Here is an 11535-nt window from a genome sequence, read left to right as displayed (position 1 = left end):
AACTAGTTTTCTCTTGCAGGGAAAAGTACCAGCTAGTGTAACCTGCTGTGCTCCTGCTTCTTGGTATATGTCTACATTCTCTCTTTTTTACTGTATTTTAGGGTACATTCTCTTTTGACTGTGTCTTCAAGTGAAATTTTCCTGAAGGGTGTGCAAACAATGAGGTGTCTAAGCTTTTGTGTACTGAAGAATGTATTTTCTTTGACAAGGAAAAATTGGACTAGTAGAAATTTTGGTCTCTTAGCCTTCCTCCCTCAAACCTGAAGAGGCTTTCTTCCTCTCTGGCATTTGGGCTCCTGCATGTCACCCCAGTTTTTATCTTTTCAATGCATTTTTTTTTCTGCTAGGAGGCTTACCAAATTTTCTTGTATTTAAATATTTTAAATGGTGTCTTCAGGATGATCTTTGTGAGTAATATTTTGATTTACACCCCCAGCATGGGTTCTTTCGTCTCTGTGTTGTGACACCAGGGCTCTAGAGGTCCTTCAGTTCTGGGGTCGTAGGCAGAATCCAGTCCTTGTGACCCCCTGGCCACCTGTGCTGCATCCAGCCTTGGGGTCACACGGCCTTGGGCAGGTCTCACTCTGTCCCAGAAACTGTAGCTTCTGTCCAAGTGTGATGTCTATAGGGCATTCTTGGTTAACCCTGCAGATAGCCCTTTAACTCTCTCAAGAATCTGTCCGCAAGTCAGGCAATGGCGTGGTTGGTGAACAGTGGACATTTTGAGGAAGTGTGGCTCTTGGTTAAGATCTGGGAAGGCCCCAAAGCGCATGCGTCTGAGATTCATTGGATTACTGGGTGCCGTAGCTGGGCTGCTGTGAGGAGGTGGGGCCTGCCTGCAGGCAGGCTGCTGGGGTGGACCTGGGAGCATCGCCTCCCCACCCCCCCGTGCTCCTCCCTTTGCTCACCGCTTACTGGCCAGCACCATGATGCGAGCGGCTGCCCTCCTCCAGGCCCTTCCCCCGCGCAACTTCTGCCTTGTGGCCAGTGGGCCAGGGACTAAAACCTGATCCAAAGTAGATTTCTCCTCTTTTTAGTTTCAATTGTTGGGTATTTTGTCCCAAGGACAAAAGAGGGACATACAGGCAGCAAAAGCAAAAGAGATGGAATGTACAGGTAGCAAAGTAGGAGTGGAAGGTGACAGAGTAAAGGGTCTTCCCATTCTCAGGCCTCCAAGCTCAACATCCTGATTAGTAACCCCTCAGAGCAATCTTGTGAAATAGTGTGCTATGACCACTCTGCTTAACAGATGAAGAAACTGAGGCAGAAAACCACACCCTCTTGCTTACCGAGGCTAACTAAAAGGCAGAAGAAGGATTGAAAGCCACACTGCCAACTCTAGGGCCCTTCACATGATCCTCCACTGCTGGAGGAGTCAGAGTGGAAGAGTGATTCTTAATCACTGAGGTGGCCATGAGTGTCGCAGTAATGTCTGAGCCAGCCAGTGCTTGAAGCCTGAGGCACAAGGAGCTGCACTGCTGTTTGGGTTTGTTACTTCAGTTCTGTTTATGTTGCTGTGAGTGTTTCTTTCACCACCTTGGTTTTCAATGACTGCCTACCTTCCTGGGGCAGGTAGCCAATGGCTTTTGTTTCCTCCCAGCAACACTTTCATTATGGTATTAAGATCTTTCTTTGTATAATACATTCCATCTGGGTTTTCAGTTTTTCAAATGAGTATTTCAGCACAGCAGTGGGGAAAAAAAATGTTAGAACACTAAGAATCCCCAATATATTTTCCTCCTACTATGTCTAGCAGAATATTGAATATACATTAAGTTACCAGTTACTTCTTCCCATCCAAAGGCCAAGGTTTTCCACAAGATGTTCCATGAACTTAGCAATGTTTAAATTGATCATAGTCTAGTAAATTTTATATCTCAACTTAACAGAAGAGGAAAACGAGATGCTGAGATGTTCAATAATTTACTCAAACTGAAATTCAATGCCAGGTGGCCAGACTTTAAAGGTCACATTCTTCATACAACACCAGGAAGTGTTTTCACCCAAAAGGATACTGATATGGTTGAATACTAGAAAAAGGCATTAAATGGTAAGTGTTTCAATCTTTGCCTGAAAGAAAATCTTGATGAACAATTTTACCAAAGACAAGTTCGTTTGTGGCTGAGGATGCTTTGATGAGTTTCTAAGGCAGGCTGAGGCTCCATTTCTGTGTGTTGGGGAAGCAGGCTCTAAAAAGTGGGCAAGAGAGCATCGGAATTGCCCAGGGAGTGGCTGGTTTACATGATTTCCATATTTAAAGGAGGGAGACTGCATACAGGAAAAGGAAACACTGAAAAAAGTGGAGAGATTAAGTTTGCTCCTTACAGCGAAGGGTTGAGAAATACAGCGAATGTTTAAACTGAAAGAAATGTATTACTGAAGGACGGATTTGTTATGAGTCCCCCTAAAAATCCTCCCACACATTTTGAACATGCTCATCCCCTCATTCTGACCACCTTCTGAAGCAGTGCTGCAAGTCTCCCTCCATGAGTGCCTTTAGTTCTGCAGTTGGGATGGCCTCCACTTTCTGAATTGGCTCAAAATATTGACCTTTCATGATCATTCAGACTTTGGGAAGACCCAAAAGTCACATGGTTCCAGACTGGGTGGATCAGATGGGTGAGGACAGACGGCCATGTTTTGAGTTTCCTTCCTGCACAAGGCCACTGAGTTTTTGATCACACCTCATAAAAGAAGTGAAAGAAAACTTCAGAACTTGTTCAGAAAGTGGCAAGAATGATAGGAGAAATGTGATCAAAGTGAAGGAGAATGTTCTGAGGGGTACTGATAACATTGAGTCAGGCCAGTGAGATAGCTCAGTGGACTAAGCACCTGCTTTGGCAAACAAGGGAACAGGGCTTGATCCCCGGTCCCACATGCCAACCAGGCCCTGCCCCTCCAGCACGCTGAGCCTGCAACCGAGTTTGGGTGTGGCAGCGCACACATGTAGCCCCAGGGCTGGGGAGGCTGAAAACAGGAGGATCACTACAAGTTCGAGCTGTGTAGTGAGACCTGTACCAAATAGATAAATGAAAAAAAAAAAAAAATTGCAATGTGTCATTTACACAGTAATTTTCTCAAATTGATATACTGTAGTTTTTGAGTAGCCCTTATAGTTTGTTGGGAGTTATTATCTTGAGGTGAGATCTGAGAATGTGAGTGGAGAGAGAGACTGGAGGAGGAGAGAACCTGAAAGTCTGCCGTAGCGGCTTGCAGAAGTCTGCCAATGAGAGCAGATTCTAGAGGGGAACGGCTGGCTCCCCCGTGAGAGGGTGACTGGGCAGGGGCACAGGATCCAGTGGGAGGATCTGCACAAGAGGGCGGATGGAGAATTGCAGCTCCTGGTCAGAAGCCAGGAGCCAGGCTGAACAAACAGTGCAAAGGCCTTTCTTTGGGAGACGTTGCAATGGAGTTTGAAAGGTGTGTAATGGTCTATTCTTTTTTTTTTAATTTTAATGAGAAAAAATGATAAAATAGCAATGAAACAGTTTCACAACATGTTAGTAGGACAGGTATAATAATTAATACCTTACATATTGTTGTCTTCATAGTAGTTATTCAGAGGACAAGATGCAGACATGATATCATGTCTAAACAAAGGCTCAAGTCAACAACTTCTGACTGTTGCCAGGTATGCTGGTAACTCACTATTACTATGGACTATTGGACTATATTGGGTTATTTTGCTGAATTCAAGTACCTACATCTTTGGACTGGCATTAAGTATGAAATGGTCCTTTAAAGACTTCTCCAAATACAGCTTCTCTAACAGCAGTGGAGCACCCATCTCTGACAAAACAAAACAAAAAAGGGGGATATAAATAAAAGACCATTTTGTTGTGAAAAAAAGAAAAAATGTATAGGTATATGCAAGATAGGATAGATATACAGCTACTTTCTCTTAGTTCATTGAGAAGAAAGGTTTGTAATGGTCTATTCTATGACTATGTCAAAATCTATGCATGTTCCCACCGAGTGCTGTGTCTAATTACTTTTGCCACCAAAAAACACATGCCTGGCATCCTGTAGCATGTCTCCCTGTGTGGGGAAGGCTACCAAGGATGCCAGTCCTGCCAAAGGAATCTCTGGATCCCAGGGTACTGTCTGTTGCCACCACTCGATGAAGTTCAGCTGCTTCGGGCTGATGGATGCCGCAGTGTCTGGAGCCCCAGCACTCCTGCCCAACCTTAGGACCCAGGCCAGGACTCTGGCCAGTTCTCTTGATGTGAAACTTGCTGGGACTTTCGCTGGCATTTCCTTGACTGTAGATAACGTGGCATATCTTTTCACAGCTCCCGAGAAACCTGTTTCTTCTTTTATGAAAACCTAACTGGGACACTGGCTAAGTTTTAAGATTACATGATCTTTTTGCATTGATTGTTTAACTTTTTTTTTTTTTTGGCCTGGCAATAAATATTTTAATTTTTCATTCATTTTTATAATGACTAATAATTTTCAAGTTTATTTCCTTTTCTGTTTGTTTGTTTGCTTAAATACAAAGTGAAAGCACAAAGGGGTAAAACCAAGACATCGTCTCTCATATGGTGGCCTCTGGCAGATTGACCTAGCACCATGTCACCAAGGGCCAGGATAGTGGGTCTAGGGTGCTGGGGATTGAGAATTGGGTCCCTGAGAGGGAGGCAGCACCTGCTCCTTGACACGGTGGGCACTGCACCTCATCCTTACTGCCTGTGTGGCAGGGGTTGACTGTTTTACTTTGAATTTCCAACAGTTCCTTTCTCAGATGTTTTGTGGAATATTCTCCTTGTTTGCAACATTTTTCATTTATTTTATGATGTCTGTGATCAGTAGAAGTTTTTCATTTTAACGTAGTTGAATGTTTCATATTATATAATGGAAAATAATCTCAAGATGTAGAAATACTTTAATGAAATAATCATGTCATTTCTTAATAACTGCACATCTTCTTTCCTTTTGACTATGTGCTCTCTCTTTTATTTTTCTGACTGTGTGGACAAGACATTTTTTTCTTTTTTAAATTTTATGTACTTGATACTCTGGTTTCTCTTCAGATTGTATAGATCCTTCACCTTCTAATTTTATGTATGTGGCACAAGGTCTCCTGACGCAGTTGCATTCATAGTGATCCTCCTGTTTCAGCCTCCCCAGCACTGGGATTACAGGTGTGCAGCACCATGCCCGGTCTTGGTGACAGGCTTCATATGCCTGGGGTGTGGCCGGCACAGCATGTGGTACCAGCGATCAAACCCGGGTCCTTGCACTTGCCTAAGGCAAGGCGCTTACATGGCTAGCTATCTCCATGGCAAGACTTTTTTGGAGTAAAGGTGTTGATGAGTGCTTTGTTCTCCTCTGATTTTTAAAGAAAATGTCTTTGGCCTTTCTCATTCTTGACAATGTTCATGATCAAATATTGCTTAGTGGGGTTTTTTTTTGGGGGGGGGTTGTAGTATATGTTTGCAGTGCATCAGGATTTTTTGTTGTTGTTACATACTCTGTCAGGGAAAATTTTTTCTTCTCTATATAAATTGCTAAAACTGTTTTGTTGTTTGTTTTTGTCTTTTTAAATGTATTTTAGTACAGGGTCTATAGGGTCTCACTACACGGATCAGACTTGTAGTGATCCTCCTGTTTTAAGCCTACCAAGCACTGGGATTACAGGCATGCACCACCACGCGTGGTCTCAATCACAGACTCAGAGCACTCCAGGTATGGGTGCCTGGCAGGGCAGGCCAGGGATCAAACCCCAGCCACTGTGCTGTGCTTATGCAGGTTTTTAGTCCACTGAGCTATGTGGCTGGCCCTTATTTTTGTCTATTAGGACTTCATATTTAGCTTTACCAAATGTTTTCTGTGTGCATGTACACACAAGCTTATCAGTTGAAATATCACATAACTTTTCTCCTCTCCTTGGAGGAGGGAATTCTACCTCCTAAGGCTATAAAATACACAATAAAATAGTTTTCATAGTTTTTAATCTTACATTCCTGAATCAGCCCAGTAGAAGAACTATCTGTGTGTTTTTAACACATTGGAGTATACAGTTCACTTAGAATTCTTGTTTAGGATTTTCATTATATGTTTTTGTTTGATTTTTGTTTTGTTTTGTATTTAGGACAAGATCTCAGGGTCTCACGGTATAGATTGGACTCATAGAGATCCTCCTGTTTGCAGCCTCCAAAGTACTGGGATTACGGGCGTGTACCACCGTCCCCAGTCTCAATCACCATCTCAGCACACCCCAGGGGTGGGGCGGGCATGGTAGGTCCAGGGATCAAACTCTCAGTCCCTGCGTCTGCCTAAGCTTTAATCTGCTGAGCTATTTGGCCGGCCCCCTCATATGTGTTGATGAGTGAGGCATGTTTAGGATTTTCCTTCTTCATTCATTTCTTGACTTTTGGCCATTTTATCTTTACCAAAACAGCTGGGAAATATTACTTCTCTTCTATCTTCTGAGACAGTTTCTATAAACTTGGAAACTAGTCTTAATTATTTAGTAAGTGTTGACTGTCAATAAAATTTGTAAGAGCTAGAGTTTTCTCTATAGAATTGGGTTCTTTTTTTTATTGTTTCCTTGTATTTCAGATGCTCTGTTTTCAGTCAAAAGTTCTTATAAGTGCAGTGACTTTCTGTCTACACTGGGCCACAGGGCCACGGTGGGTGACACTGGCTGCTGACGTCGTGGGGTCCCAGGATGTGTGTGGGTGCACTCTGTGACGATTCCACAATGCCTCCCTCACTTAAAGACACACTTATCAGAACACAGACCTGTAGTTAGGAGATATATGACTGTATTTGTCTTATATTTAATTCTGAAAAGTCTGATATCTGAGGTCATTATAATTTTCCTTCAAACAATATTTTACACCACCTCTATGCCTTGCTATTGGGAAAATTATACATATTTTCCAAGGTAGCTTAATCAAATGTACCTTTTATATATGTCTCTGAAGTTAAATGGATAAGTATTATTAAAGCTTAAGTAAAATGCTCCATAAATAGGGACACTTATTTATTTTATTTTTACTGATTGTCTTGGTTACTTTTCTCACTGCTAGGACAAAATACCCGATACCCCTTAGTCAAAGAAGAAAGGTTTATTTCCATATGTAAAGGTTTTAGTCCATAGTCGCCTTCCCCTTTTATTCACCAGGCTACAAGGCTTTTGGATGGTATCATCCACAGTCAGGGTGGGCCTTCCCATTATCCACAACCAGTACTACGCTAAACTGATTGATGGAGTAATTTAGTTGCCACCTAACCTTAATCTCTATGTATACATCCTAGATCCACCACTTTCAAAAAGCCACACCTAGGAGTGCATGAGACTTAGGAGAGACATTGAGATGCAAGTCATAAGACAAAAGAAGAACCCCAGGCCTAGATACATTAAATGACCTGAAATTTTCCCCTAACCTAAAAGATTTTTTCACTCTTTTAGAAAACTGGGGATGACCTTTTCCTGACTTTGTTAAACTGTATGAAGCTGAAAATGACTTTTCACACACAACCTGAGAATATAACCAAACAGAACCAAAAACAACACCAGGGAATTCTGTTCTTTAGTCTATTGTGGTGAAACAGCTTTCCTTCTTCAAAGGAAAATAAGGAGATAGAACAAGGTTCACATTTATTATCTTTCATTTGCATTTGATCGTGTTGAAGACCCCTAACCATGCAGTTCTTTCAGGCAGTTTTCAAGTTGCTATGGAAATGTTCCAGCATCTTTCTGTGGTGCTCTATAATTTTTCATGAAGTGCAGTAATTTCATCAATGACGAAACTGAACTGAAGAAAACAAAGACTGCAGTGTCAAGCCATCGTGCTGTGCTTGCTCTGCCTCCACCGGTCCTGTCCTCCCACCAATGACAGAGGTCACGGGCTGGACTTTCTCCTTTTGGATGAGGAATCCAAAGACACTCCTCTGTAAGTCACAGAGCCTGAACTCAAACCTCAGTGTTCTAACTCCAGACTCCACGCCCTTTGCTTATTTTCTCAAAATTACTTCTGAAGATCATAAATTTTCTGAGTGTTCACAAGTGACACATCCAAGAATAAAATTCTGTTCTTTTGACCCCTGCACCAGTAACTTTTTCTCAGACTACACAGCCTGTGTAAAAACAGTAAGCATTTCCCCATTTTTTCTCAAATATTTTCTGTTAGTGGAAAAAAAAAAAAGAATCCGAATGATACAATGGCAGAGGCCACCGACAATTCCATTTCCTTTCCTTCTACAACAATGGAATGCCCAAGATTTATCTGGGTTAGGGCACTTTGAATAACCAACATTTTCCCCTCCTAGCCACAGGCCGCCACATGAATGAACTCTGCCCAGGGGAGGTCAATGGACAGGGTGCACCTGCCTGTGGGGACGGTTCCCAAGCAGGGATACGTGTGTTGCTTCTGTACCCTTAATCTTTGGGCTGCAGAAAGGATGTGATGGCTAGAATGGCAGCAGTGTTTTTAGATTACAGGTACTCTCTGGGAATGGAGACCACAAGCCACAGTGCAAGAAGAGAGGAGTGCGGGGCCAGGCTCTGAGAAACTCCGTGCCAGGCCTGCAAACACCCACTCCCTTACCAGAGTGTGTTCTTTTCTCTGTGACAGTCAAATTTAATTCTAATAGTAAAGCTTTGTAAAGGAAGAAATTATAAAAGACATAGTTACTTCAAATCCATTTTTTCTCTGAGGCTAAAAACAAATGTGTGATAAAGCTAAAAGCTATTTTTTTTTTTTTTTTTTTTTTTTAGTGTTTCTTTTTGGAAGTGGAAGAATTTAGAATTAGGCCTAGATATGATGTCTTGGGGTCTTAACGTGTTCATATGGTTCACCTAATCCAAGTGGAGATTCTGGATAGCTTTTTAGAAGTTGAAGGTAAATGGGTTGCAAAACCAACTGTGACATGATATCCAAAGCACAGAGAGCTGGCCCTCTCCCCTCCCTCAGTGGAAAGGACACAGTCTTTGTCTCTGTTCAAGAATCACTTACTGGCAGGAGCACTGATTTCCTTGTGACATTCAGACTCACGGAGGCTCATTTCCTTGCACACAGGAGAAGTCTCTAACAGCACTGCTTACCTCATCTCCTGGGGCTCTATACCTTGTCAGTCATCACCCTGTTTAGCAGGTGACATAGCCACGCCGCTGACTGAAGGGGCCTCTGGAGCAAATGACATGGCCATTTGATGTACTCAGTCTCATGCCACTACTTTCATGAAATGTGTAATTAACGTTTATCTACCACTCAGCTCTTCTACAATGGAAATAGACCAAAGAGAATATATCAATATTTCACCTGCACTATTCAGCAATTTCTAGGCAGACAATGCTTAGAATGACACTGCATCCTTTAAAATGGAAAATATCCTTACGGGAAATTTATATTTCCCATAATGCCACTGAACCTTTAGAGAAAAATCCTTAAGAGAAATGTATATTCAAGGAAAAAAGAGGAGATAAAGTAAAACCCTCCTTAACCCTGTTATCTTGGGCATGTTGGAACCCGGCACTAGGCTTGTCAGAACACGAGCTCCTGGGTGTCACCCTCAGAGTTTCTGATTCAGTAGATCTGGATTGACTAAACCTCTTCATTTCTATCAGTGTCCCTGAGGAGGATGGTGTTGCTGGACCTGAAATCCAGCTTTGGGAACCACAGACTTAGCATAATTGTTCTTACTTTAGTGATAGCAATCTTTTAAATCTTCTGCTCAGTAATACTTCATTGTCCCTAGCAATATCCTCAATAATGTTCACTTTGCTGAATGACAGGGCCACTTTTTGACCCTTCTCTATGTGGCTTACCAAGCAGTACTGGACATAGTGAGTCATTCCTTTCCTTTACAGCTCTTCTCTCATTTGATTCCCGAATCCTTCTTTTAACTCAGTCCTTGCTTCCTGACCTCCTCCACGGCAGTGCTCTAAGGTTGGTCCTTGAACTTTTGTGTTGACTCCAGTACAGTAACTCTTTTGATTACTTCCTCCAGCTGCATGCTTTTAAATATCATCTGGATGTAGAAAATTCTCATATTTACACCTCATGCCAGTCATAAACCCTGGATGGCTAGATGAACTCACAGAGCCCACTGCCCAGTCAACACCTGCTCCAGGAAGACCTGCAGACATGGGGAACTGATATCACCCAACACAGACCCTGACTCCTCCACCCACCCAAGGCAGGAAGCCCTGTGGTCTTCCCTGGTAGAAAATGACTGTTGCAGTCTTTCTGTGGACCAAACTAAACATTTAGTCTGCAGAACAATGCTTTGAATTTCTTTCAGCAAGTCATGTCTCTCCTTCCTTCAAAATTTACCCAGAATCCCACTTTGCTGGCTACTGTCCCATTCCTGCTTCCACCATCTCCCGTGTGGAAGCATCGAAGCCTCCTCAGTGGTGTTCAGCCTTTCATACTAATCTGCCCTCCAATGGGGAGGACAGTCCTTCAAAAATCTGTGTTATGGCACTTATTTGCTCAACAGTTCTCATTTCTCTCAGAGGGAGAAAAGATCTTTATAATGGCCCAAAGATCTGGGGTGTTGGGTATTTTATTTCCCACTATGTACCTGACATATTTCCTCCCTTCTATTCTGTCCCCACCCCCTCTTTTCTTCCGTAGCCCTAGCCTCACCTTCCCACTGCTGTTCTTCAAGCCTGTCAAACACATGTATTCTCCCTTCCTGGATAGCTACACAATCTGCTCCACCAGTATCTTCTGCTTTAAAATGTGTTTAAAGTGTGGAGCTCATACAAAATAAAATGTTTTCCTAGTCCTCTAACTCTGGCTTATTTTTCTGCATAGATTGCTTCTGACTAACAAAATCAACTTGTTTCATTACACAGGACTGAATTCTCAGCTGTACTCTTCTTTGAAGACAAAGATATTGGTCCGGGCATACGTGCTTCTTGCTTACCTATGTGCTCATGTTCATATTCACCTCTTCAAGCCATTTGAGATTTGCTTCAGCGCATGACTTGAGATCTAGATTTAGCTTGTGCAGATATGCAATTATCCAGTTGTACCCAAACTATTTATTAAAAACTCTAGGAGATCAAATTCACCCCTTGCCTGGGGGTGGAGGCAAGGAGGAGTTAAGATTTTTGCATAAGTATTGCATCAATCTTTATTTTTTCTGGAACTAGATAAAATCTTTTTTTAGGATACTCTAAAAAATTTCACTTGGTTGACACCTTTGCAAGTTAATAATTTCTCCTTATTTATTAAAAATTTATCTCCCTGTAAAGTTGGGAAATTTCTATTTGACTATTAGCTATTTCTTCAATGGAAAACTGACCATTCTAGATTTGATCACTTATTTAAACTCTTTTCTTAGATGACCATTTTGGCTTTTTCAGGTGCATTTTCTAATGATCTATATTAATAACTTGTCTTTGTTTCTCATTTATTGTCTTGGCTTGTGAATTCTCAAATGCTATGTACTAGTGCAACAGAAATTGACAAGAAAATGGCCAGGAGAGTTTATGACAGGAATATAAGGCTAGTTCAAAATCATAAAATGCAACAGATCAAACTCAGTAATCACATTACACCATTAAAAATATCA

Source organism: Octodon degus, unplaced genomic scaffold (genome assembly GCF_000260255.1).
Source record: "Octodon degus isolate 3935 unplaced genomic scaffold, OctDeg1.0 scaffold00002, whole genome shotgun sequence".
Lineage (NCBI taxonomy): Eukaryota > Metazoa > Chordata > Mammalia > Rodentia > Octodontidae > Octodon > Octodon degus.
Note: the sequence above shows the minus strand (reverse complement) of the source record.